The 25,626-nt window shown below is 43.4% G+C and overlaps 1 protein-coding gene across 3 annotated transcripts in view; it reads left to right on the top strand.

The window, feature by feature from the left end:
- Positions 1 to 10,688: 10,688 nt before the first annotated feature.
- The window catches only part of DAB1 (DAB adaptor protein 1), a 415,295-nt gene continuing 400,357 nt past the window's right edge, over positions 10,689 to 25,626 (top strand). For 2 of the 3 annotated variants that reach the window (XM_048312665.1, XM_048312662.1), the window contains exon 1: positions 10,976 to 11,119. The gene's annotated coding sequence lies outside the window, so the exon portion shown is untranslated. Of the gene's footprint in view, positions 10,736 to 10,975; positions 11,120 to 25,626 lie in introns of those variants that run through there. The other variant, XM_048312664.1, reaches the window with a different exon arrangement.

Here is a 25,626-nt window from a genome sequence, read left to right as displayed (position 1 = left end):
ACATTTGATTATCTCTGAACAGCGTAGGGCTGCATTACCACCTCTCCCAAATGGATTGCTTATCCATGCCTTTTGCAACACCCTGGCTGAATTAATTCAACTGTCCCTGGAGTGCTTCCAGCAGAGACAATTCACTGGTAACAACTAAGTAAAAGTTTCCCTTCCAGGATTTTAACTCAGGATTTTAACTGGCATGTTGCGTTTGGTCCCACTTGGACTCATAGCAATCCATTATTACGAACGTTAAGCAGTTATGAGTCTATTAAAAGGGGCTGAAACAAGAAAAATGCCATTTGTGTGTGTTGCTGAAGTGCTGGGGGTTTAGTGCACCTGTAGGACTGTGCCCAGTCGATTGCTGGGCTGATTTTAGAAAGGTGCAGCAGCATTTCCACCTTCAGACTGTTGGTATCACCCTGCCCAGAGCTCGAGCAGCCAGTGCTGGCTGGTTACTGGTGCTGCAGAATGACTTGGTATGGCTGTGGTTGGGTTAAGCTCTTGCTTGCATTCAGGTGACTTAAATGATCTCTTTGTTATTACTGTTCTAAGCTCTGTCTCTGCCTATAACTAGTATGACCTGAAGGCAGTGCACCTGTTGGGAAAACCTTCATTGTTTCAGAAGGAGCAAGCCAGAAAACCAGCTTCTCCTCACGACACGTTTTCCTTCAAGAAGGCTGGGACTAGATCCAGCTTTCAAACTTTATGGATAATGCTCCTGTCTGATTTGTCTTTTGTATCTCTGCCATTTCTATTGGCAGAGCATCAGGTCTGAAAGAGCCTCTGACCCAATAAATGCATGAATTATTTAAGACGTGAGCTAATTTTCTTCGGGCATTGTAATAGATCAAAACATGATAGCAGCACTGAGGATTGTCTTCTGGTATTCCATTCAAGTATCCTTTAAACATTTTAAATATATTTGCATTATGGTCAATTAAAAGGAGCCAAAACAATGCTAATAGTGGATTTCTTATTACTAATGCTTTTAAAGTTCCTAGATTTGTGCTTCATGCTTGAGGGTAAAGCCCCACCTCTAACTAATGAGAGCTAAGAAGCAGCTTCCCTGTGGGCAGATTATTCCATAACTGCTGCATGGCTGCTGGCTTGTCTCTCCAGCTCAGGAAGGGCTAACATCCTGCCAAAGTCTCTTCCAACCTCTTCCCTTAGGGCATTGTTTATTAATTCAGACAAAAACCTCTGAGAATAAGGCAAAGAAAAGCTGTTCCTTCAACATCACAGCCTTTGTTCCATGCCCTCTGCTTTATCTCCTTTGCAGCTGTAGGGGAAAGCTCTTCAGTGCATGTTCATCTCACTCTCTCTAGGTTTTATTTGAGCATCAACCATTCCCTTTCCATCTGGATCTCCAAACTGCATGGGTTGGTCTTGGCTGAAGTGGGCAGGATCCCGGACAGACAGCCCCTCCATCTGGGCTAATACACCAATTTCAGTGTTTTTCTTTTAATTACCAGCCATAATAATGAAAAGAATACAATAATGTGGGCATGAAATTGCTTCAGAGATGCTTCAGCAAAGGGGGACATGTCTGTGTGTCCAAAGCCTTGTTCAGAGCCATTGTCACCCGTGGCTGTGACAGATGCACTTGGTGGTCCAGCACTCCATCCCATGGGAGCAGCATGGCTGCTCTTCCAACCCACAAATACAATGCCTAGAAACCCATTTTCATACCATTTTTTCAATGTATTGCTTGACATGCAGCTTGTCTCCAACTAGGGTTCACATTTATAACAGGTACTCATTTCTGAAATTATCAAGAAAAAGAGCGCGTTCTAATTTCATTATATAAATAATTTAAATTATTTATAAGGGCTGCTTCAAATCTCTATCTAAAAAATCTTTACAGACTGCATGTGATTTAGTTTTAACACGAATACATTTTTTTCTAATTTTTTTTTTTTGGAGAACCTAGAGAAGTGAGTAATTGACTCTTAAACAGTGCTGAAACTGTTGATTTTTAACCTGATTTCAAAGCATGTTTGAATACAGAGAGCAACTCAAAAATTCTTGTGAGCAGCAGTTTTAGTAGCTGCCATAGCAACAAGTAGAGTATCCAAGCCTTTTCTCCCCACTGAGGGCTGGAAATTCCTGGAAAGGACATGATCTACAGACATTTTGAGTGAGTTTTGCAAACATAACTTGCACTGGGACAATCCCTAGGAGAGCAATCCCAATTTTAACCTAGAAATCAGGGAGACATCAGGTATCTAGAGATGGCAGCACTAACTGAGAATAACAGGGAAACTGAAGAATTAAATGTTATCTGGATTTCAATGCAATTTGTGTAGTTCATGAAACGATCTGCATAATTTCTAGTATCTTCTAGCTTAGTCTCTTTTATCTGTAAGTTCTTGTCTCTTCTATCTTTGCATTTTCCTGCTGTTTCAAAGCCTTCATCTCTGTTCTGTTACCTATGCCAAGAAATAAGGAGTTTGATCTTATTAATGCTATCACTGCCATGTTGCTCTGTCCTTACAATAACGCAGGAAAGACTGAGGGCAGAGCTCAGACCAAGCTGCACATTTTGAAAAGAGAAGAGTTTGAGATGTTCTGCTGCTTCTGGGACCTCTGAACTTCTTCAGGCTCCTGGAAGCCAAACAGAACTGAATTTCAGAGCTGTCCTTATCTTAACAATAAGCCAAATCAGAACTCGAGATCTTAATTACCATTTCTACATTTTGAGTTAACTTTTGTGAACACAATAGAGCTGATTATTACTGAAAGCCTCCTCAAAGAAGTTAAATTAATCTGATAAATCAATGTGGCCAGTGCAGATAAGTCTGGTGGAGCATTTTCAAGCTCCTCAAGGATCTGTCAAAAAGAGTAATGAATACACCAGATTTCCAAAAGTACACATTTTGGAGGCAGAGAGGAGTAAGATAAATGACACACACAAACTTCATTAACTTGTATGCTGGGTAACATGAGGCTGCAAATACGAAATTAAACTGGGTCCACAGAAGCAACAATAATGGAGAATGCAGAAACTGCTTTGAGTGACAACTCCAGAAGGAAATGGCAAAGAAAGGGAAAGCAGTGGTGTGACATTTGTGCTCCTTCAGCATAATAATAATAATAACAATAACAATAATAATAATAATAATAACAATAATAATAGTAATAGCCTTGCTGTGAATGAAATTCCCTTCCCAGTCTCATCCAAGCATGCTGAAGATCACTTGATAGTAAATTCATCATAAACTGAAGAATTGAGAAGGCCTCGGGCTGTGGCTACTGCAGAAGGTTACAAAGTGAGCAAACAGGCCTGATCCATGCTTGCAGCAAACACTGGAGTTTTCAGGGAAGGTTCTTACCACTCTAGTGGAAAACTTTGCATCTTACTCTTGTTTAAGATCATCTTTCCACCGTGCCAAGACTCTGCTGATAGGTGGTTTTGGATGCCAGTGACACGAGTGGAAATGCGAGATAGTCAGAGCAGCTATGTTTAGCAGAAAGTGGAAGTGATGAGTTCCCACTGATAAAAAAGACATTATTTCTCTTTCTTATGTATGAAGCCAGAAAAGCAAACAGAGGAGGGTGATGTACACAGAAGAAAAAAAAAAAAAAAGAGAGCCTAGCCTGAAATTAAGAGGGAGAAAGAGGATAAACCTAGAGCCAAGAAAAAAAGGAAATTGCAAGGTATTAGAGGAAAGTTGGAATTGCCCTCTCAACAGGCTCTGACTTGGGAGTTGTGTCCCTGACCTCCACTAGCGTCAAATGTCAGGCCAGAGTGGCCTTTTCAATAGTCTCATAAGCCTTTCTGACATTAAAGGATGGCAGAGAGGCTGAAAAGGACTTAAATTAACATGGGATGTGCCGTTTGCTCACAGAGTGCTGGCCTTGTGGATCATTTGGGGCACTATTCCAGCATTCCCCCTGTTGGACCACACATCTCTCAGCTCCTGCCCACAGCTGCCTCTTCCTTGACGGCCCGTAGTAGTGGTTATGTGATTTATAACAGATAAATGCAGTCAAATTTAAAGATTTGTTCAATTTTTATTCTTTGTAGATTTTTTGACTCCCTAGGCTCCCAGCTTCCAGCTGAACTCGGAGCAGGGAGTATCAGAAATCTCACAAAGCATTTGTGTTTGAACCAGATTAACATCCACAGTAAACCTTTGGTAAGTCAGCTCTCACTGTTCCCTTAGGATCCAACCAACCATGCCTGCTAGTTTCTTAGAATATTCTGGTGCTTTAGGATAATATAAAGTATTTCAGAGGAACCTCAGTAAGTGTTGCACAGAGCAATCCTCAGACTTGGATCTGAACGAGAAGAAACTGCATCCTCGGCAAGGTGTGCTCATGTTTCTCTCTTTGGAGTTAGAGGACAGGGAATGAGAATAGGTAACTTGTTTACAAGCTTTTCTTCTCTTTCAACTCTCTGAGCAATTTATGTCACCTTTTTTCATGGGAGATGCTGAGACAGACTTGCCAGCTCTAGTTGAAAGATAAAATAAAACAGATGAAGGGGGTGGAGGGGGAAAAGCGTTCCAGTTTTTTTTTCAGTTCTGTACAATGATATAAAAAAGTGGGTTACGAACTAAAATATTGAATCACAATTCTTCAGGCAGTTTTATACTTAAATCATAGTCTTGTCAAGTCTGTGTTTGATATGGTTTAATTAATGCTTCCCTTATGTTGTGTTTGATTTTGATGTGTGTGTGATAGATTCACACAACCTCAGGTGATCAAAACCAGGCATTTGTCAGTGTCAGAGCCTGTGCTAAAGTCTCAGTTGGCTCCGTGCACACCCTGGATGAGGAAGGTGGGGATGGGTTATTAGAGGAATGTGAAGTAGCTATTAAGAAATCACCTACAGTAAATGAAGCCAATCCTGTTTTCATTAGGCTGCACAGAAACCGGGATCAAATGAGTTTGGCAAGGGAAGTCAAACCGAGTATGACATGCCCCACAACGCGACAGAGGGCTCTTCACAGCCTGTGGGTTTGCATTTGTTAGTGAGGTTTGTTCACTCTTCCAGCACAAAACCCTCATTTTCAGCAATCACCAGCTGAAGGTCCTGGTTTTTAGTGAGACAATATTTGCAAACACCTTTATTATTTGAGACAATCCAAAAGGAAGGAAAGGAGACGGAGCATGTAATTGCTCTCTTAGGGCTGGTGGTGGGATGCTGTTTACTGCTCAAGCAGTCAGGAAGGAAGCTCAGAAGTCTTGTGGTTGAGATTTGCTCACAGATGGAACTGGCAGTGACAGCAGAGCCTGGAATCGGCTTCAGCCAGCAATGACTCTTTTTCTCCTGTTTCCCTGGGTAACCTCCTCAATCAGTTAGGATGCACCGTGGTATGTCACCTTCCGCTCCTGGCTCGCTCCTTGTGATGTTTCAAGCATCCTCATGGCTCTTAATTTCCTTAAGTGTTAAGAAAAGTGATACCTGGTATCTGCAAGGTAGTGCTTGATGGGATAAAGTGCTTTGATAAGCTCTTAATTACAAGGATTCTTATAATTTGTTGACTTCCCTTCCCAGCAATAGTGGGATGTTTCTACCACGAGGCCTTCTCAGCACTGTCATTTCACATAATTCTGCTGATTTCATTAACTTTCACTGATTTTTTCTTTTGCAAGTCGATCACAATGATTGATTGACTGGGAAAATAGGTTTTATCAACTGGGAAAATAGGTTTTATCATCCTTAGTCTCCAAATTGAATAGTTGTAGCAGTTGGATTAGGTTAATCCTGGCAGTATCCGCCTTTGGCTGATTTCCACTGCTGAATGGAGACGCCCTCGTGTGTCCCCCCTCTGCGCCCCCATGAATTAGGGGATTAAGAGAAGAGGTGCTTAAGATTAGCCCTTGATTGACACGTGGTTATGCAAATTGTGAAGGAAACCGTGAGATTCCTGAAATCTAGCTGGAATAGTGGAGATGTCTTCAAAAAATAGCAACAGACAGTGAAAGCAAGGCCCAGTTGTAGGAAACTCATGATTTTGAGCCCATTTTCAACTCTCGAAATCTTGTAACCTTGAGATCCGTGTGCCCCCTGAGCAGCTGGAGGGAAAGGAGTGTGTTTTGAGCAGGCAGGAGGCAGTTACTTGTGTGATGTATCCAAATGTTAGATAAACTCTCTCATTTCCATACAGACATGGGAGCTGAAAGACAGAACAAAATGGCTCTGTCGTCTACCACGGGCTACAACGGAGACTCAGTGTGTGATTAAATAATGAATAAAATAGCATTGCAAATGATAATGTCGTATTGTAAATAATTCCATTTGTTTACCCGACTATGGCATTGAAGTTCGTCTCCCTTGGAGACTTCTTTGACTTTTGATGCTGTTTTGCTTTGCATATGCTTGATTTTTTTTTTTTTTGCTTTCCACAGAACCCTCATAAAGGTTCAGGAACTGACAGGACTAAGTGAATAATTCACAGCAAACAATTTTTTGGATGAATTTAGCATCTTTATTTCTGTAAAAATAGCCCTACACACATTCTGTATGTTTTGCACTAATTTATTGTTAAATCAGTTTTAAGTATAAATTCCCCTCAAGCCACCATCAATCCTTCTATTTTTATGACTAGAATATAAACTCCAATCTGGAAATAGCGGGGTTTAGAAATTAGTTTATTTGTGACTGAAGAAATGTGCATTGCTTTTGTTTCCTGCATGGATGGCTACGGTATTGCTACTAGTACAAATATGTCCCAATGTAATATTTGGCAATGTGAATCTCAACTTTTAAGTTCATTTTTTAAATTCATATTTAAACTATTCAAGTCTGATCGCTCAAACGCTTTAGAGAGGGAACATAAGGCAATCAAAAGACATCTTGCATGTTTTCCTCTAGAGAAATCATATGGAGGAATATATGTTAAGGAAGAAATAGTGCAATTACTATTAGTATTATTTGCTTGATTTCTACCTTGGAGAGCAGTAATTTTTTTTGGAGGTGACTGCTGCATAAAAACACTAAATTACTCTTTCAGTGGATGGAGGGTGTGGGTGTGTATATTGTGGATATAGATCCAGACTAATGTTTACGCCGAATATTAATCCAAAGATTGGAATTTAGTGCATGTAGTGGATGCTACAGTGATGCAATGCATTCTAGTGGGAAGTATCTCAGAAATCCCTTTTAACTTACTCTATGTATCTGTGTGAATCTGAAAGACATAAAATCAGGTCAAACTACCTGATCTGCCTCCAGACAGTGCCCTGGTCAAACAGCAGCTGCTTCACTTCAACTGTCTGGCAAAATAGGGGTAATGACATCTGAATTAAGCTCCATGAGATCCATGGATGGGAAGCGCTGATGTAAAAACATTGCAGTATAAAATTCAGAACATTTATCTCTGCATAGAGACTCATGGCATGTATTTGATTAAGTACCCCTGTCATGACTAAAACAGAGACCTGAGGTTTCTTTTATTTTTTGGTTTTTTGGGTTTTTTTAGGTGCCATCAGAAGATGCATATCCTATCTGAGAAAGCCAAGCGTTTCCTTAAATCACAAAAAAGAAGGAAAAAATCCCCAAGCTGAGATGAACGATGATGACAAGCCAAATCAAACCTCTTTTTTGGGCAGAGACAAAAGTTTGTGAGATGTTTGCATTGATCCTTGCCAGGAATTTAAGTGTTTGGAAGCTTGAAGGTTTGCAGGAGAACTGAAGTACATCAGTGAAGGTGGGTTTGGTTTCCTCATGGGAATTTTGGGTTGAGTAGGTGCTACAACCTGAGCTCTTCTCAGACACATCTGATGGGGCTTTGAGCAACCTGACCTAGGGAGCGGCATCCCCACCCACGGCAGGGGGTGGAATGAGGACATCTCTAAGGTCCCTTCCAACCCAAGCCATTCTGGGGCTCTGTGAGTCTGTGAAGCTGTGTACTTCCTGCAGCTCAGATGCCTTTGGAATTCCTGGCTCAGGAGCCCTTCGCATGGCATTGCAGGTGGTGTTTTGTTTCCGAGCCCAGAAGGATGAGACTTGTGCAAAGAACAGCTAATTTGCTCTGCTTTGAGTACACAAGCTGAAGTCTCCACATGCACAGAGACCTCAATATCAATGTCAAGATGTGAAGGTGGAAGTAGATTTTTGTTCATGTTTCATTCCTGTATGAAACTTTTTGAGTAACAATTAAAGGAGGGCTCTGAGATGAGCTGAATAATGGTGGAACAAAAGTCCCTGCAGCGTGCTGCCTGCTTCCCTGTTGTCTTTGAGCAGCGTCTGCTGTAGCTATTGGGTACTGTGGCAGAGAAATCTCCTCCTCATTTCCATTTCAAACTCTGCCTGCTCTGAGATGAGGATAATCAGTCCCTCACTGCAGTTGTGCACTGCAGCATCTTCGCCTCCTGCTCCGTCTCCCGGGGCTCGCTCCTTTGCTGGCCCAGCTGTTTGTGGCACTCTGTTTCCCAGCTGACTCCGAGGCACTGGAGCTCCGCGGCTCTGTGGGAGCTCTCCAGTGCACTCACACTCACGGGCACTTATGTGGCTTTTCTGCTCACACATCTGCATTTAAGGAATGGAAATTAATACCACTTGCATAGAGATTTCTTTCAGTGATCTTTTGCAGGTGTCCCCCGTTCCATATGTCTTTGTTTGGATGGGATTGCAGAGAAGGATTTGTACATCCATGCTCTCAGCGCAGGATGCCCTTTCTGTGAGAGCTGAGAGTATTCCCAAAGCCCAGGGAGTCAGTCATACCTACAGCAAGCTCTTCAACCCAACTGATCGTCCTGTCTATCTTTGGCAAGTATTTTTGCTGAAAGCAGGAGGAACCTGTACTGGAGTTGGAACTAAGCCCTCATCTCTAACATCCCACTTGGCATGGGGATCACAAGCCCACAGCTGTGGCTTTATTCACTGTTATGTGAACCTGGCAGATTTTCTACCAAACTCCACCCTCTAAAATCAGGCAAGAAGACATCAGGGAGGAAACTACTGGGGCCTCGAAATGAGAGACACCATAACTTAACACGAGAAAGATGCAGGGCCTGAGATTTGACACATATTTTTGCCAAGAGTTGTACTCCTCACTCAGATGTGGTGGGTGGGAACAGATTGGGCCGACAGACTGCAGGTTCAGTGCTGTTTTAGAGGGCTGGTTCCTCTTGCCATCCTCACCCAAACCCCAGGAAAGAAAGAGAATGGAAAAAACTCAGTGTTAGAAGGGCAGTCAGGGTACATCTCAATCACATAATCAATAGGATATTTGACAGCTTTATTCATCTTTTATCACCCACAAGTTAAGGGTAACAAAATGTCCGAGGCAGCCATTATCAAACAGCTCAGAGTTTGCATGGAAGAAGCCCATTAAGCAGGAAGAACTGTTACTCCTGCAATAAATATGTGACACAGGAGAGCAGGTGAGAGATTGGGGCCAGGAAAAGTGGTTTAGTCAAATGTGTCAGGTCACAGTGACAAAAGGTTAACAGCCTGTCACATGGCACATGCCCACAGCCACCGAGTTTTGCCACTATGAACATCTCCAACAAGGCTTCCTCTGCCATGAGGTACAATAACCACAGATGCCTTAATGATCTTACATATGAACGAATATGTAAAGCAGCTTAAGTCTCATTCTCTAGCTATTACAAGCTTGATCTCCTAGAATTAGACAGAAACTTTAATCGCTGTCTCACTGCTGTGCTTTGCCAGCTCACATGTGAATTTCTTCCTTGCCAGGGATTAATTTTGCTGTTTGGTGACATCCCATTGAAAGGGTGGACAAGAAGAGCAAGAAATGTATCTGTGCACAGACTGTAATTCTCCTTCCTGAGCACTGCCCAGCAGGCCAGGCACCTATTGACAGAGCTGGCTTAGGTCAGAGCTTGCCAGAGAAACACTTCACATCCATCTGTGAACAGCCAGGCAAGCTGGATCTGCCGTGGCTATAAGCTGTCACTCAAAAGTATTTCTGTCTTCAAAGTCCGTTTTCAAGCATCAGGAGCAGACACCTTCCTGCACAGGGGAGACGGCAGCCAGGAACGGAACCTCTTGTGGGGCAGCCAGGCAGAATCCCAAGGAAGCAGCATGGGAAGGAAGGGCGATGCCACATCCCACTGGGCCCAGAACGCCTCTTGGTGCCTTCACTGGAGGTGAGGGACCAACCTCCGCTGCCCCCGCGCACGTGAATGTCCGCAGCTGCCGCCTGTTGCCGGATCACGGCTGGGCAGGGATGCAGCTGCCCAGCCTGGCCGAGGGCTCAGGTGTCCTATTTCCCACGGGCAGCTTTTTTCACTTGCCGTGAAGCCGGGAGTGATGGCGAGCACAGCCCCGCTTCCACCACCCCAGCGCTGGAAGGGCTTTCCTCAGCTGTCTGCCGCAGGAAGGACGGGCACAAGGAGCACCCGGCAGCCGGGCAGCGGACCGTGGTAAGAGGTGCTGCCGGGGGCCGGTGGGGCTGTAGGGGAGCGTGCGGGAGGGCAGCGGGTTAGAAGCCGCATCCCCTCGCAGGGAGCGAGTGAAGGAGGAAGGAGAAGGAGTCCGGGGCCGGCTGCTGCCGGAGGGGGGGTCCCCGCCGGGCGCCGCCCCCTGCCCGCGGGGCGGGGGGCTCCCGCTTGCCGCTATTGGGGGGATGCGGTAGCTGCAGGGGACCGGCGCTGCCGCCGCGGGCCCGGAGCCGCCTCCGCCCGCGCAGGCTCCGCGCCAGCAGCGCGGCGCAGCGAGCGAGGCACCGGGGCGCGCAGCCTGCCCGCCGCCAGAGGAGGAGGAGGAGGATGATGAGGATGAGGATGAGCGGGGCGCTGCGGGGAGCGGCGCCGGCTGCAGGTAGGAGGAGGCGGCGGGGAACCGCGGGGCTGTGCGGGGGGAGCCGCCCGCGGCCGCCCCTCTCCCGCCGCCGCCGTCGTGCGCGGAGCGGGTCCCGGCGCCCCGCGGAGCTCGGCGGAGTTGAGCGCAAAGTTTGTCCGCCGGGAGGGAGGCGCTGGCGCGGCGGAGCCGGCGAGGAGGCGGGGAGGGATGCCCGGGCAGCGCGGTGCCGCCTCGTCTGCCGGCCACAACTGCGCGGCTGGGACGTGCGAGCGGGGATGCGAGCGGCGGCTCGCCCGCAGGAGCCGCGCTTCGGGGCCGTGCGCGGGGATTTAACACTTCCAGAGCCGGGCACGGGCAACTTAGAGCCGTAGTGAGCATCTCCGGGCCGTGCTGGGAATGAACGTGAGACACCGGTTCCTTTCTTATTTATATATGTGTGTGTGTGTGTGTGTGAGAGACTCTCGAGCACGGTTTTCTCGCCATCCAGCTCTGCATGCCAGCCGGGAAGGGGCAACTTGAACCAGCTGTCCTCTCTTGGTTTAATATTTACAGCCCGAATAAATATTTTGTTGTCCTTCTGCCTTTTTCTCAACGCCTTCTTGTAGTGTAGATGATTAATCAGGGAGGTTAGTGGCCAATTAGGCATAACCTTGTAAGAGAATAATTATGTGAGGATATATGGGGTTTGACTAGTGATGTGATACAGAATACACCCAGATCTTGGTAGCTGCTTCCCCATGTGTGCAAATTCAGTGTGTTCTTGATTTTGAATGGAAATGGAAGTGTAATGACAAATATGTTACTTCCAGGGGAAGACTGTTATTTTCCTTGCCAGTGAAATAGATAGCAGCTTTAAAGTAAAATGTGCATGTCTGGGGATATAGAGAGGGGTTCTCTTTTTCTGGTCAGTCACTAAATGTTTTTCTCCCTTTTAAATGTGGTCTTTCTAGTGGTGCTGGCTGCTTTGAGTGTTTGGTTTGCAGAATGAATTTCATTTCAGTGCCCTCGGAGTCTCGTGAGAAGAAGTGCACTGCTGTGTCTTCAGAGGCTGGTTGTTTTAACTGATCTTGTTAAATAATGCTATTATTAAATGATGGCAAATTGGAGCAAATGTGTTTTTCATTGCCCACAAGTTGTGTTTCTGAGCTAAATTTCTTTTTATGGCTGGAGAGGCTCTTGCACTGCAGTATTACAATACAGCCATATTAAAAAGGTCCTTGGAGCAAATAACCCTCTAATGCTGCAGCTATGTTTTCAGTAGACTTCAGTAGTTCTATGGGAAGTAATTATGTTGGATTTAAGGAATCTGGGCTGAATTGATTGTGCTTTCTTAATTGTGGTGTTAAACTGCTTGTAGATGTTCATGTGGGTGGTAAATCTGAACCCAAAAGCTAAAGAAGCAAAGTTCCAATTCCAAGGCTTTATTTGTGATGAATTTTTTTGTTTGCAACAGGTTTTTCTGTCCTTTTTTTTTTTTTTTTACTTCCTCTTTCTACCTTCAATTGACAGAGAGGTCTGCAGCTTGAATACATTTCCTTAACCAAGCAGAGTGCAGTGGTAGATGATACCATCATTCTCTTCTGTGTACGGTTTACTCTCTCTGTGGTGCTGCAAGGAAGACTAGAGATGAAAGGGAAAGAAGATTCCTGAGGTTGATGGTGTTGGCAAATTGATTGATTAAGGTTTGCTCTGAGGAACCCTGCTAGGTTTTAGATGGTTTCTTTGGGATGTCATGCTGAAAGCACAGGTCAGCACCTATTCTTCTGCGATCTCACACCAAATTCTCTGGTGTGTGCTTGGGACGTGTGAAAAGCAGGCATGGAACTAAGCTCTTAATGTCAATATTTGGTGCTAAAAATTTAATTCTGAGCAGAAGACAAGCAGGTTGGTTACTTCTCTTAAACTACAGCTCTTCATTACTGGTTTTTGTTTGCTCTAGTAAACAAACACATAGCTCTTAAAATTGAATTAAGTGTATAAACTGCTTGAACCAGAAAGGGGAGACAGACTAATAAATAAAGAATTAAGCTATTGTGCCACTGACTGGCTGATTACAGCTTTGGCCTGATCACTCAAGCAGTGCTCCAAGCAAACTGTCCATGCCCAGCACCCTTTTTCTGGATTGGAGGCTGGGAGTGCTCAGGGTGACTGCAGGGTGACACCTGCTTGACTGACAGACACTTATTGCAGAGTGGCACCTGGTGCTCTGTAATTTTGCCTCTGTAATGACTTTCTCCAGAGAGCTGACAGAGAATTAAAATGTTTGCAGTCAGGTTTTTGGAAGGGTTCCTCAAGATGCAGAGAGGAAGGTAGGGAAGTCCATCCATTTTTAGATGTCTCTAATCCCAAGCTTCTGTTCCTGTAGTCATGCTAATTTCTTATTGATTGTTGTGGCAGTGACTGTTTCAGAGGAGTGCAAATGTTTCCACTCCACACAGGGTAGTCTTAAAAAGAAACCAAAGTGGGAAGGAAGGAGTGGCTGAAAGGGACATCTTACTCCAGTCTTTTTTTCAGGTTGTTCATGGAACCAAGGCCACTGATGGACAGTTGTACACTTCTGAAATTCCATTTCAGTGTCAGGACTAAACTTTCCATCCTGTGTTTGCTGTAAATGCCAGATAATCTCAAGCACTACTTATCATAAGGATGCAAACCTCAAAGTTCTCCATCTTAAGCCCATTTCTCCACTGGAGCAAAACCATGGGAACAGAGGGGTCTGTGGTGGAGAAGAGGTGTCATTTCCCGTGTGGATGTCAGCTACTGTGTGCAAAAGGAGCTGAGCTGGAGTCAAGGCTGGTTCCCAGAATGGCAGTACACAAGCAGCAAAAAATGTCAGTGATTTCTGGAGATCAGCTCTCTCCTTATCAAATTCATGTGCATGCTGCAGATCAGGACCATGGTCTGTGCTTCTCTAACCATCTGATGCTGACCTAAAATCCCTTTGCAGATCCATCTGTGCTCATCAGGTGAGCCTCAGTCATGCTGTAGCCTGGTATTCACCTTCTGGTACCTTTAATTTCCCCACCCATTTCCATACCCTTTGCTAGGAGTGTTTGCTGCAGAAGTAGGGTGCTGTTGGAGGTTTCCCATCCCCCCCTTTTCCATCCACACTTTTTCAAGGGAATTAAGAATGATGCTACAGCCAGCCCAGCGTGGAGCTGACAAATAGGGATGTCTTCACAGTGACACCTCCTACAAGGGGCAAAGCAGGAGGGTTAGAATATTCAGGAGAAAATCCCAGAATGGGCTTATTCCCCGTGTTCCCCATTTTTCTGAGTACCGTTGCTCTCCTGGATTTTTAAGGATGTCCTTCTGCTATCAGAGCTCTAAAGAAGGAATAAGTGGCATGCTTGTGGGTTTATGCTTAACCAGAGATGCAGGAGCAGGCTGGAAGTGAAAACAAGCCAATCTCAACTGCTGCTAAGAGCTCTTGGGAGGGGGAATGAGAAGTATTCTTTGGAGTAACCTGGATAGCAGGTGGAAATGACCCCATACACAGTGTCTATAAAACAGCATGTTGGATAAAATGGTCCTATTACAGGAAGTGCAGAGGGCAAAAAACCTAAGCAGTCTTGACAATCATTTTGGGATTGTTCTGCAAGAAAATCAAGGGCTTGTCAGTTTTTGCTTTTATGCACATAAATCACCTTTGCTCCTCCTGTTCCATAAAATGCACTGGGTCAGGACTTTGCAGTTTGCTTCTACACTATTGTGCGTATTTACAGCAGAATACATGTAGCACACAACAGGAGATTCATATTTCACAGCACTTCCATTTTTCATCAGTATGCCAAGTTAAAGAACCTCCAAGTTCCTTTTAAAATAGCATTAAGATTTGCAAGCCAGTTAAAAAGGATGAGAATACATTCTGATATTCCTCTTTTATATCTGCAGATTGATGCATTCAACAGCCAACTCCTTTGATTCTTCCAGCATTTAAACATGAGTGACTTAGTGAAAAAAACACTGTATGAATATTTACTCCTGTTTTAATGTAGCAGAGCTCTACCGAAGTCAAAGCAAGTGCAGCTGGCTCCTCAAGCTGAGGATATGGCCCAGCAAAGGACTTAGCTAATTGGCAGGAGGCTGGTTTGGTACCATTCCTTGCAGGGCAATATTTTAGAAAAAAAAAAAAAAAAGAAAAAAAATAGTCTTACTAACATCAGAGGGATTTCTCATTTATAAAGTTAAATGCTCCTCAGTGAGAGGTGAGGGGATTACTCCAGCTCAGAGAGTGTTTTTCCTGACTAATATATCCAAAATGTATGCTGGGATTGCCCAGCACTGATAATTCACGCACCTCTGGAGTGGAATGCAGCAGCCATTCCGGGCTGGAAACATTATGCAGGAGGGGTTTAGGGAAGAGAAATGAAGAAAAACTAATCCAATTGAAACTGCGAGGGGAATTTAGGAAGCAGAATGCAATTATCCGAGTTGGATATTGGCCAGGACATGTTAGTTAACATTTTTGCTCTTGTGGGAATTTTCATGGGATCTTTAATGACGATGAATGGTCAGGGCTCTATTTTACATCTCATTTGAAAGCCTGAGCTTTCACTTCTTCATGAGGATGAAGTGAATGCTTTGCCTTCCTTCAGGATGTGTTGCTTTACTTAATCTGCTTTCCTCCCACAGGGTCAGGGCTCTCTGGGCACACCTGCCTGGCAGTTCCACATGGCTGGGGTTTTTCTTCACCCTGGGCTGCTAAGTCAGAAGGAAATCCCAATACTCAGCATTGCACATCAAAGCTCAGTTCCAATTTAAAAGGTCTTCATATGGAGAAGCTTCCCTCCGGTTCAACTGGCCGTGGCACAGAATGACAGAATGGTTTGGGTTGGGAGGGACCTTAAAGATCAACTTGTTCTGACCCCCTACCATGGGCATATTTCCCCCCTTCCCTAAGCACCAGGGTGCTGGGACTCTCCCCTGTTTTATGAGGACTAATGGATGGAAGAATCATCTGTCAATACTAAATATGATAAATCTTACTGAAACTGGCGTTCCAGGAGAAAGGAGTTGATGCATAAAGTATTTTCTTCTCTACAATCACAATTTTCCATTTAGCTATCTGAACTTGAATCTTTCCTGAAACAAACAAGCAAACAGGCACTTCTCCTCTGTAAAAAATCAGTGTCCGGTTACAAATGTGTTTTTATATTAGTGCTTTTTGGTATTCAGGCAAGGAAAACAGTAGGATGGTGTTTGCTTCTCGGGGGAGAAGGGGCTTCCTCTTCTTTTGGAGGTTTAGGGATGGCGTTTGGTGTGATTTGGTCAAATATCATTCTGGGAACTCAGAGGATTGCTCTGTATCCACTGAGTTACCTTTTAATCTGTTTATCAATGTGCTTGCAGACTCTCTTAGAGGTCATGAAGCAGTGGCAGATGCTGGGAGATAAAATTAGATATGCATCCAGACTCTACTGTATAATTTTGTTAACAAAAAGAGCAATGTAGTAGTAGATACTTCTTTTTTTCCTTTCTTTTTTCTCCTGGAAAACCTGTCCTGAGATTTTGTTTTCCTGCAAGATCAAATATAGGTAGGCTGTGCTTCTAACCCACACATGCCACTGATACTTATGTGCAACACCAATAATTAGAAGTTAACACGGTTAATACTCTCTTTGTAGCAAAAATTTTACTGTTTATATAGAAAATTTCCCCAAAACTCTCAGGGTAACATCAATGTCAGTAATTTAAAATGCTGTTTCAAGATCACTCAAAATATTCATAATGTATCAAGTGATATATTTTATATCCAAGGATTTTCTTTCTTCATTTTTGTGTCTTTGTGGACAGTTTAGGTTGTTTTGTGGTCTGTGGGAGGATGGGTAAAGCCAATATCTACATTCACTCATCCTGAATTTCTGGTTAAATTTAAAGAGCTGACCACTCTGACTTGCTGTGGTGCATTTCCTACAGAATTTGTGGGATTTCACAGGGGTGAGTGCTGGGGAGAGTTTCACCATTCTGTTACTGTCAGACTTGCTTTAACTTACAGATGGCTCTTAATTAGGTTCATCTCCTCTCAGAATGTGAATAAAAAGCCCCACTCTGAGCTTTTAAAGATGTTCAGAATATGTGGAATATAATGTTAAGGGGCAAAAGGAATCATGATCGTCATCCAAAAGCCTCAGCGGAAACCACCCTAACTCATCCTTTAAAAATAGCAATGTTTGATAGAAGGCTTCTTAGCTGTGTAAGGCTGGGTTTTGTCTCTCATAAACAAAGCGATTTTGCTTATGGACCCCCCATGTAAATAAAGTGCCCATTCCATCTGTTTCTTGTAGCTTGTCCCACAAAGTAACGACAAATGTTTCCACTGCATGAAAGAATTTGATGAATATATTATGTTGGCCAGGTGTAAAGCTGTGATCTGTGACATTTCATGCCTCATGTGGGCATTGTGCTGTCATGTGGCACAGTGGGCTGCATTGATAGAGTCTTTGGGGATAAAGAGAGACAATATGGACAGAAGCTGTTGTTAGGCAAAATAAATTATAGAGTAGCTCATCCAGTGTGAGAAGGATTGGGAATGATGTAGTTTCAAACATTGTTTTTTTCAGTAATTGTGCTGTTTGAATTGTGACCGACTTTAATAACATTCTATCGTTCTTAATATTTCTTTATTCATTACATTTTATACACACTCAGGTGGTTTACTGCAAGCTGTGTGGAAATTACAATGAAGGTCAAGTGCTCTCTGTGAGGATAACTTATTACTGAAAATATTAACTGTTGTCATTACTGTTTTCCAACATGAAATTTTATTTGTCTGGTGAATGAAGAGGTGATGTCGGGCTTGTGTTAAAGTGTGTGATTACTGTCAATAGACCAAAGTCCCTTCAGTCACAGTTTTGAGATGTACATGATCACTGAACGAGTCTCACTTTAAATTGATTTGTTTTTCCCTATGCTCTTAAGCTGGTACAGGCCCTTATCAGAAACATCTTTGACATTAGGATGGATTTATATAGATTTAACTTTTAAAAGCCTTCAGTAAACTGAGGCTAAACTGAGATTTGCAACTTTACTATTGAAATAGCCTACACTTGGCTTTGCAGCCCTTCAAATGAGCTTAAATTCTTGCTTTAAATTATATTAGTTCAGCATTTTTTATATGGAAAAGGCTTTGGTCCACTGGAGGTCTGTGTAGAGTTGAAGTAAAGCATTAGGGTTGAGAGCAGGCTGTCCATGGCCTGTGCTGGGGTTGGGTAAATCACAGGTGCTCCACAGTGGTTTTCCGTACAAAAGACCTTCCAACAGTTGCCCTGCGGTTAGTGGACATGGAGTTGTGAATTTTCAGTGAGAGTTTGGAAAAAATGGGATCAGGACATTACCTTCTCAAATCGTAATCCCACTTTGATAGAGTAAATATGTTACTTTTCTTGAAGCCATGGAAATCTGTGGGGGGGGAAAAGGGAAACCTTGGAGCCTCCCTGCTGTCCTTATGAAACCTAACACGTGTGGGATAGCAGTGCATCGTTTCTGACACATCACTGAAATAGAATCATTTTGTGTAAAGGTCAGCTGTCCATAGTGTCTGAAACTGTTTCAGTTTTTATTATGCAGATTTGAGGTTCCTTTAGGAATCAAGTCCAACATGGGTAGAATGGAGACAGAAGAGTTGCAGTGAATATTCCCCCTTTTGGCTGTAGCTGCAGATCAGGGATTAAAGCTTTACCAGCTTTCTCATTGCATTATCAAAATTCTTGCCTGCTGGTTGGATGTGATGGACTTAGAGGTTTCCCTGGTCCAAGGCCAGGGACATCTCAATTTACAAGTCATGTGTATCTAATTTTCCTTCTGAGCTATGTCATTTGAATTCTCTACAGTTGTGTCTTCTAAGTGTAATCTGGAAAAAAAAGTGGAATAAGTAGGTAAATGTCCTGCTGTCAAAGGTTCTGGACTGCTGCGCTGGGTTTGGGTTGTACAGGTACGTTAGGAAGGCAAGAACTGTTTTACAGGAACAAAAAAGAGAGATTTTTAGCTGAATGTCTGTCTTCTGGGTGCAATTGATCTACACTAGACAAAGCTTTCATGTCAGCCCAGAATAAGAGAGGAACAGGAGTGGGTTAGCCCAGAAAAGAGAGGACTTCTGAGAAAGACCTATTAAAACCCTCTGGAGAACTGAGTGTGATTAGGAGTCATTTAATGAACTGAAGGGTGTCATAGAGCATGAGCAGGCAGCACCCACAAGTGAGACACCTCACACAGGTGATGTTCTGTGGGAAAGCTCAGTGTGTCGGGATGTTGAAGGTGCTGAAAGCTGACACAGACCAAAGAATCTCCTGGAAAAGTTTGTGGTGGAAGCGAGGACCCAGACTAGGGGTGACACTGCTTCTGACATAGACATGCCAGGCTCACAGATGTGCTCTGGTGAATCATCTCAATGTGTGTGCTCTTGGTGCCTGCCAGGGAGCCAAGGTTGCTGCACCAGGGCCAGCTGGCCCTCTGCTCCCAGCCAGAAAGGATTTCTTTCACGCAGGTGAAGAACTCAGCCAAAAGCCAGTGTGGAGCAGTTCATCTCTCCCCTGCTGCCACCCAGGTTTCTCTTGAGTCAAAGCTGTTTGAGTATGGGACAGAGCAGAAGATGCTTCTAAGAAACAGGCAGCAGTGTTGGAGGAGAGGTGTTACCTTCTAGCAAGGCACCCAGTGTAGCAGAGGTGTAGAAAACTGCAGTAAGGGGTTGTGCAGGTGATTTATTTTGCTGTGGGTTTAAGCAGTGACTTTAGTTTAAGCCTGTTATTTCCCTTACTTGCTGATAGGTGCTCTACCCTTGGTGTTTGACAGTGTAATGATCTCTCTGCTGGAGCTGCTTGTTCTTATCCAGTGCTTGTGTTGGATATGTCTGTATCCATCTGCACCTGGCTCTACAGCTGAACAAAGCTCATAGAGGGACCCAGCAGAATTTTAAATGTATATATTAAAAAAAAAAAAAAAAAAAAAGTTTAGAAACCATTAGATTTCATTTAGGTCATGTTTGAAGCTTTGTTCCATGTCCACAGCATGGAAACTCCATTTTTATTGAAAGTGGAGAATCTTGGGTAATTGCTTGACATGAGGAATTAGGGCTTAAGAAGAACACTAAATATCATGAGACTTGTGATAAAATCTTAAGCACTGCATAAGCCACTGAGGGCTGTCAGCCTGTAATTAGGTTTGATCATTATCAGTTTGAGCCAGATTTGCACAGGTTACTGAGACATGGAAGGCCACGTGCCCCATTACCAATTCCGTGAGCAACTCAGAACCCTTCCTTGATGATGGTGATATGAGCTGACCAGACATTTTCTTCATTTCCTTTGCATTTTTGCCTCTTTCCTTTACAGGTTACTTTGCACAAGCTCAGGTCATCTCGTGCCCATCACAGGCCACCAGCAATTCCTCCCCTGTGGAGAAATGATCTGGGCTAAACATCACTGTTGTTCCTGTGGGTTATGGTTTGCCCAATTCTTTCTAATTCTGGAGATTGAGGAAGGAGTTTTAATTCTAAATGGTTGTCTTTGAAATTGGTTGTTTTTCTGTGGAAATGCTCGTCTGTTTCTGTAACTTTTTGTAAGCAAATTTTGAAGAAATATAATATTAATTTTAATGTTAAAGTAAGAATGTCACCCTATGCAAGGCCCTAGGGTATATTTGTTAGTGGGAGGATCTGGAATAGAGTTTATTAATAATTCCACTTATTACCGACTCTGTTGCCTTCAGATTACCATTTCAAGTGCAAACACAGTGGAGATTACATATGGCAACATTTAAAAAGCAAAGTTCAGATGCTGTAATTGCGCAACGGAGCCGCTTGGAATTATTTAATAAAAGCGGCATACAAAAAGGTTCCTCGCTCTAATTTCATTAATAATGTATTTTGCATTTGGCTGGAGACATTTGGCTGGCAGCTTTTCTTTCAGGGTGTTGTGGAACAAAGCAGTAACCCAATAAGATTTCCTCATTGGAGTCAGGCTGTACATCATGGCTGCTAAGAGTGGCAAGGAGATCACAGAGCCCTGATTTCAAAAATACAAACTAGGGATTAGAATAACGTTTTCTAGCTGTCAGCAAATGGGAACAGAGATGGGAGAAATTGTGATCTGTGAAGGAAAGTGGCATGGCCATTGAAGCTGATTAATTTGATATGTCTCCTGATTTATTTGCCCTGTTTACTGAAGAAGCAGTATGGACACACGCTCACTGCTGTGCCAAAGGCTGTCACAGGAGCAGTTTATGCCACAGCCAGCCTCTTCTGCCAGGGAGATTTCTCTTCTCGTTGCAAACATGGTATTTTACCTTGCAGATGTCAATGCTGGCTCTCTGGTTCTGTTCACCTTTGCTTCCCCTGTAGCTTGCACACCTGATTGTGCTCCCAGCTCTGCAGTTCCCTGGCTAACTCACTTTCTGCCTCATTTACTTCCCAATGACTGCTGAACACCGTTCCCAAATTCAGGACCAGCCCTCCTTTTTGACTGGCTGCTCAGTTTGCTGCAGTGTTTAATGACTTCTCTTTGCTAATGTTGTAGCCATCCCTCTTTTGAATGTAAAGCTAGGTTTCATTAGCTTCACCAGAAGGAGGGAATGAGCACTGGGGAAATAATATCCCACTGAGGGCACTGTGAGGAATTCCAGCTAAGTGATTCAGCAGGGTGGAGCTGGTGCCAGGGGTGGTGTGTGTTGGTACCTCACTGTGTGCTTTCCTGAAGAAAAGCAGGAATTCCTGGTTACCTGATCCATCCTGAACATCTCCAGCAAACACCAGGCCAAGCCACCTGTGTTGTTGGTACTTTGCACTTGAAGAAGTGAATGCTGAGGTTTTGGAGAGGTTTAAATATTTTTTCACTGAGCTTGAGACCTCCTTTTGAGTAAACCTAAGGCAGCTTGAGACTGCTGTCTCAAAGTTCTGAGCTGTTTTCAGCCTGGTGCTCACAGTGACACAAACACAAGTCAGGGTGTGAGCTGTGAGGGCTGTTCCCCATCAGTTGTTTTTCTCTGTACAAAATGATGTATTCAGTCCTCCGTGGCTCCCAAGGGAGAGTCTTGGAGTGATTCCCTTCTCACAGCTACATCTGCATCTTTGTGGGCCCTCACTGGTCTAAGTCAGTGGTTGCTGACTCTTAAGTCTGTGGGAATATGAATGAGTGTGAGTCTGGGGTTTTTTAGTTTCTTTTGTTAAGATTCTGCTCAGTCTGAGTTGAGTGGTTTTTAATGGAGACTTCCATGAGCTGATTGTGGCTTTTTTTCCCATGTGCTTGTTTCTAAGATCTTGCTTCCATCATCTTTAAGGCCCTTTTAAAAACCTTGAGTGGGTGTATCCAGATTCTATTGCAGTTCAGGGGCAGCACTGTGATTGCCCACCTTGTGCACTGTCTTAACCAAAAAACCCCTTTCATGTTGTGTATCTCCTATTGTTTTAATCTGTTTTCCCGTCTATTTAAAAGTTCTGTATCTGATTTCAGAATCCCAGTTTCTTAAATGTTGGCCAGTAGATGGTATTTGTGCTTTAAAGGTCTTTAAGTACCATACTAACAGCACAGAAACAAAATCCTACATAAACTCAAGTAGTTTTTACTTAATTCCTGAGCTAATTGGGGCAATTAAAAAAGTAAAATTGGGGCTGAGATGTGGCATTCATGTGCTTTGCTGTATTCTGTGGACATCTGATTTGTAATTGTAATGTTGGTTATCTTGTAGGTGGGATATTATTTTAGAGCTCAGCATTGGAGCAGGAGAGCTGCTTGTGATTGTTGGAGGATGGGAGAGATGACAGAATGAGACAGGGATCTTATTTTTTTGGTGCTTTTCTCTTGGAGGAGGCTGAATCTGAGAGCCTTGGCACTTCTCCATAGCAGAGGAGCTTGCAGTGATGCTGCAGTTTTGTTGGTGCCACTGCAGACACAAAGGCTAAAACAAATCAAACTGAGCTGAGAGGAGCAGATGGGGCAAGTGAGAAGTTGGGAAATCATTCAAAGTGTTAGACACAGAGCGATTTCAATTTTCCCGAGACAAGTGGGTGCTGTGGCACAACATGGCTCTTTCTGACACTCAACACACGTGAGACAATTTTGGAATAAAAGCTGTATCAGGTGTTCCTTTTCCAAATTTCCCTGCCTGAGGGGGAGAGTTTGCATTTGGCAAGGATTAGCTGTAAGGGGGGTTGGGTGGTGAAAACAAGCTTATCATGAATCCTTTCAGGTGTTCTGTTGACCACTCTGAGCAGAGTGTATAACAAATGAGCAAAGTTCCTTCTTTGGAGGCAAAAATGGAGGGTATCACAAGGCAGTGGGGGTCAAAGAAATTGGACAGAGATACTTCCTTTCTTCTAAAAAAGTTGTCTTGATTTTAATGTTCTTCCTAAAGGATACAATTTCCCCCATAGTATGGGAATAAGCAAAAGAATAAACCCCTTACTTTGATAAATACGAATGTTGGAAATTTGGGTGTCATCAGTAATGAATCCACAGAAATTCCTTGGAATGTGTGACCTGTATCCCACTATAACACTGTTCTGCTGCTAAGATTGCTCTTTAAGGGTCTTGGTTTCTTTTAAAAGTGTGGAAATGAGATATGAAGAATTCTGGTCTCACCTGATAATTGTGGCCTAAACATGATTTTGCAGTATTTACTGTTTATAATAAATAAATAGACAGTAGATAATTCCTGCTTTAAAAGCTGTGGGGCACAGAAAAGTTGGGTGTGGGAAAAATGTGTATGATAAAGCATAGTTCCATCAGAAAGAGAAGGAACTTAAATAGCAGTTGGATTCTTTCCATCCACCCTACAAAGAAGAAAATTGGTTTGCAGGAAATATAGGTCATGGCACTGTTCTGGCATCTTGATGTTGCTGCTTTGTAAGTACACTGGATTGCTGGCAGCGCAATTTGGGACTCCCATTAGAGCTGCTCTTTGCTGTCAGGCTTAAAGGCCATTTAATATCCCTTATCTGATCTAATGCACTCCTCACAGACAAAGAAAATTTAAAAGATGCTGTGAGTTTGGGGGATTTTTGTTTGTGTGAGTTTTAAAAGGTTGGTTTTTTTTTTTTAATGAGTTACTGAAAGCCCATCTGGAGATTCTTCCTGCCGGTGCATCAAAACTCAGTTACTTCAGTAAGGACCCAAGGATCAAGGGTGCCCCATGAATGTGGCATTGAAGGGAGATTTTTCTCCCCTCTCCATGATAAAGCACAGAAGAAAATTAAACCTTGCATTATTGTGCCATGTGGTTTTACAGATGCCAGCTTATTATTGGAGGAAAGCCTTGGCTTTTTGGACATGGACTTTGATTATGGGATTAATCTAATTTCCTTGTGTTAGGAAAATTATTAAAGGCAGCTGCATTCTGTGATTTAGGGGGTCTGTATTCTCCTCTCTCTGTCCAGCACCAGGACAGGGTCAGTGGTGTTTGTAGGAACTGGGGAACAGACAGGATCTCTGTGGGGACAGGAGGTGATGCTGCTCCCTTCTGAGACATTGTGGCACTGAAATGTAAAGAAAGTCATGATTTTTCTGCTTGGTTCTGTATAACTGGTCACTATGAACAGTAAGAGGCCAAGATGAAAACAGAAGTGTGGAAAGGAAATTTGGATGAGGAATTATAGGTAGCCTTCTCCTATCTGTCCCACAGAACTGCTGTAGGTTTAGGAGTTATGTGCTGTCTATAAATACACCAGACTTGCTAAAAAACCTGCTGCATCTTCACATATCTTTTCTTTTTAAATATTTTGTCTTGAATAATCCTGGAAGTTAATAAATCCATGAAATCAGATGAAATCAAAATCTGTCTCGCCTCTCCCTCACCCTGTCCTGGGGTCAGTTGTGGCTCATGTGGTTCGGTTTGTTGCAGATTCAGGGCTGTGGTTCCTGGGGTTTGTTGCAGATTCAGGGCTGTGATTCCTGGGGTGTTTTGCAGGTTCAAAGCTGTGGTTCCTGGTTTTTGTGGTTCCTGGGGTTTGTTGCAGGTGCAGGTCTCTCTCAGGCTCCCTGTACCAAGTAGGGCTGCAGTCAATTGAAACCCTTGTGTTTCGGCTGAAGTTCTACCAATTTATTGCTGCTCAGTCTGGAGATTTTCAGGTGTGACAAAGATCAAAGAAAGCACCTCCAGGTTTTTCTTGCTGCCCCAATGTGTTTGCAGTGGGGTGTTGTTGCCTGGGAGTTCATTAAGAGCAAACAGAAGCAGCAGAGAGCTCGCTGCTCTAACACCCGGCTCACGGGGTGGCTGAGCTCAGGAATAAGCAGGAGCCCAACACTTCCGGTGCAGCTTGCCTGAACATTTCCTAACCCCCCTGACAACTTCCATTCATTATCCGCTGTACCCTTGGATATTAAGCAGTATTTTTTTTTTTTTGAACAGGCAATCAGGGAGATTTCCTGTGATGACAAGTAAGTTTTTCTTTTGGGTGGATCGAAGTGTCAAACCAGCATTATTGTACCTTAGTTTATTTTTATCACTTCCTGCAGGATTTGCAGGACTGATTCTTTGAGTCCTGAACAAGGTGGTTGTGTGCACACACATGCGCGTGTGTGTGTGATTTTAAAAAAAGCCTAAAGTAATACCTTTAAAAAACTATTTATCTTTATTTTTTTTTATATAAAGATGCAAAAATGAGCAAACAGGCCTATCAGTTGTGTGCATCTGACTGAAATGCATAGAGTCTTACGCATAAATTATTATTGCATGCAGTTGCATGAACAAATGGAAAAGCTGGGTTTAGGACCCCTTGAAAATAATCTATTTCTGTTAGACATGCATATCATTTAGATATATGCTTGTCTACACAGTGTATAATTTTTCAGTGGCTTTTTCAGAGGTAATTGTGGAAGGCAAAATGTGCTGTATGAATATGGTACTTCAAATTGTAAAATGCTTCCATGAGAAAATATATGATTAGTGTGCAGATAATGTCTTCAAAGGCCCTGTAACAA

Source organism: Corvus hawaiiensis, chromosome 9, assembly GCF_020740725.1.
Source record: "Corvus hawaiiensis isolate bCorHaw1 chromosome 9, bCorHaw1.pri.cur, whole genome shotgun sequence".
In the NCBI taxonomy this organism is placed as follows: domain Eukaryota; kingdom Metazoa; phylum Chordata; class Aves; order Passeriformes; family Corvidae; genus Corvus; species Corvus hawaiiensis.
The sequence above is the reverse complement of the archived record's forward strand: the minus strand, read 5'-3'. Positions and strand labels throughout refer to the sequence as shown.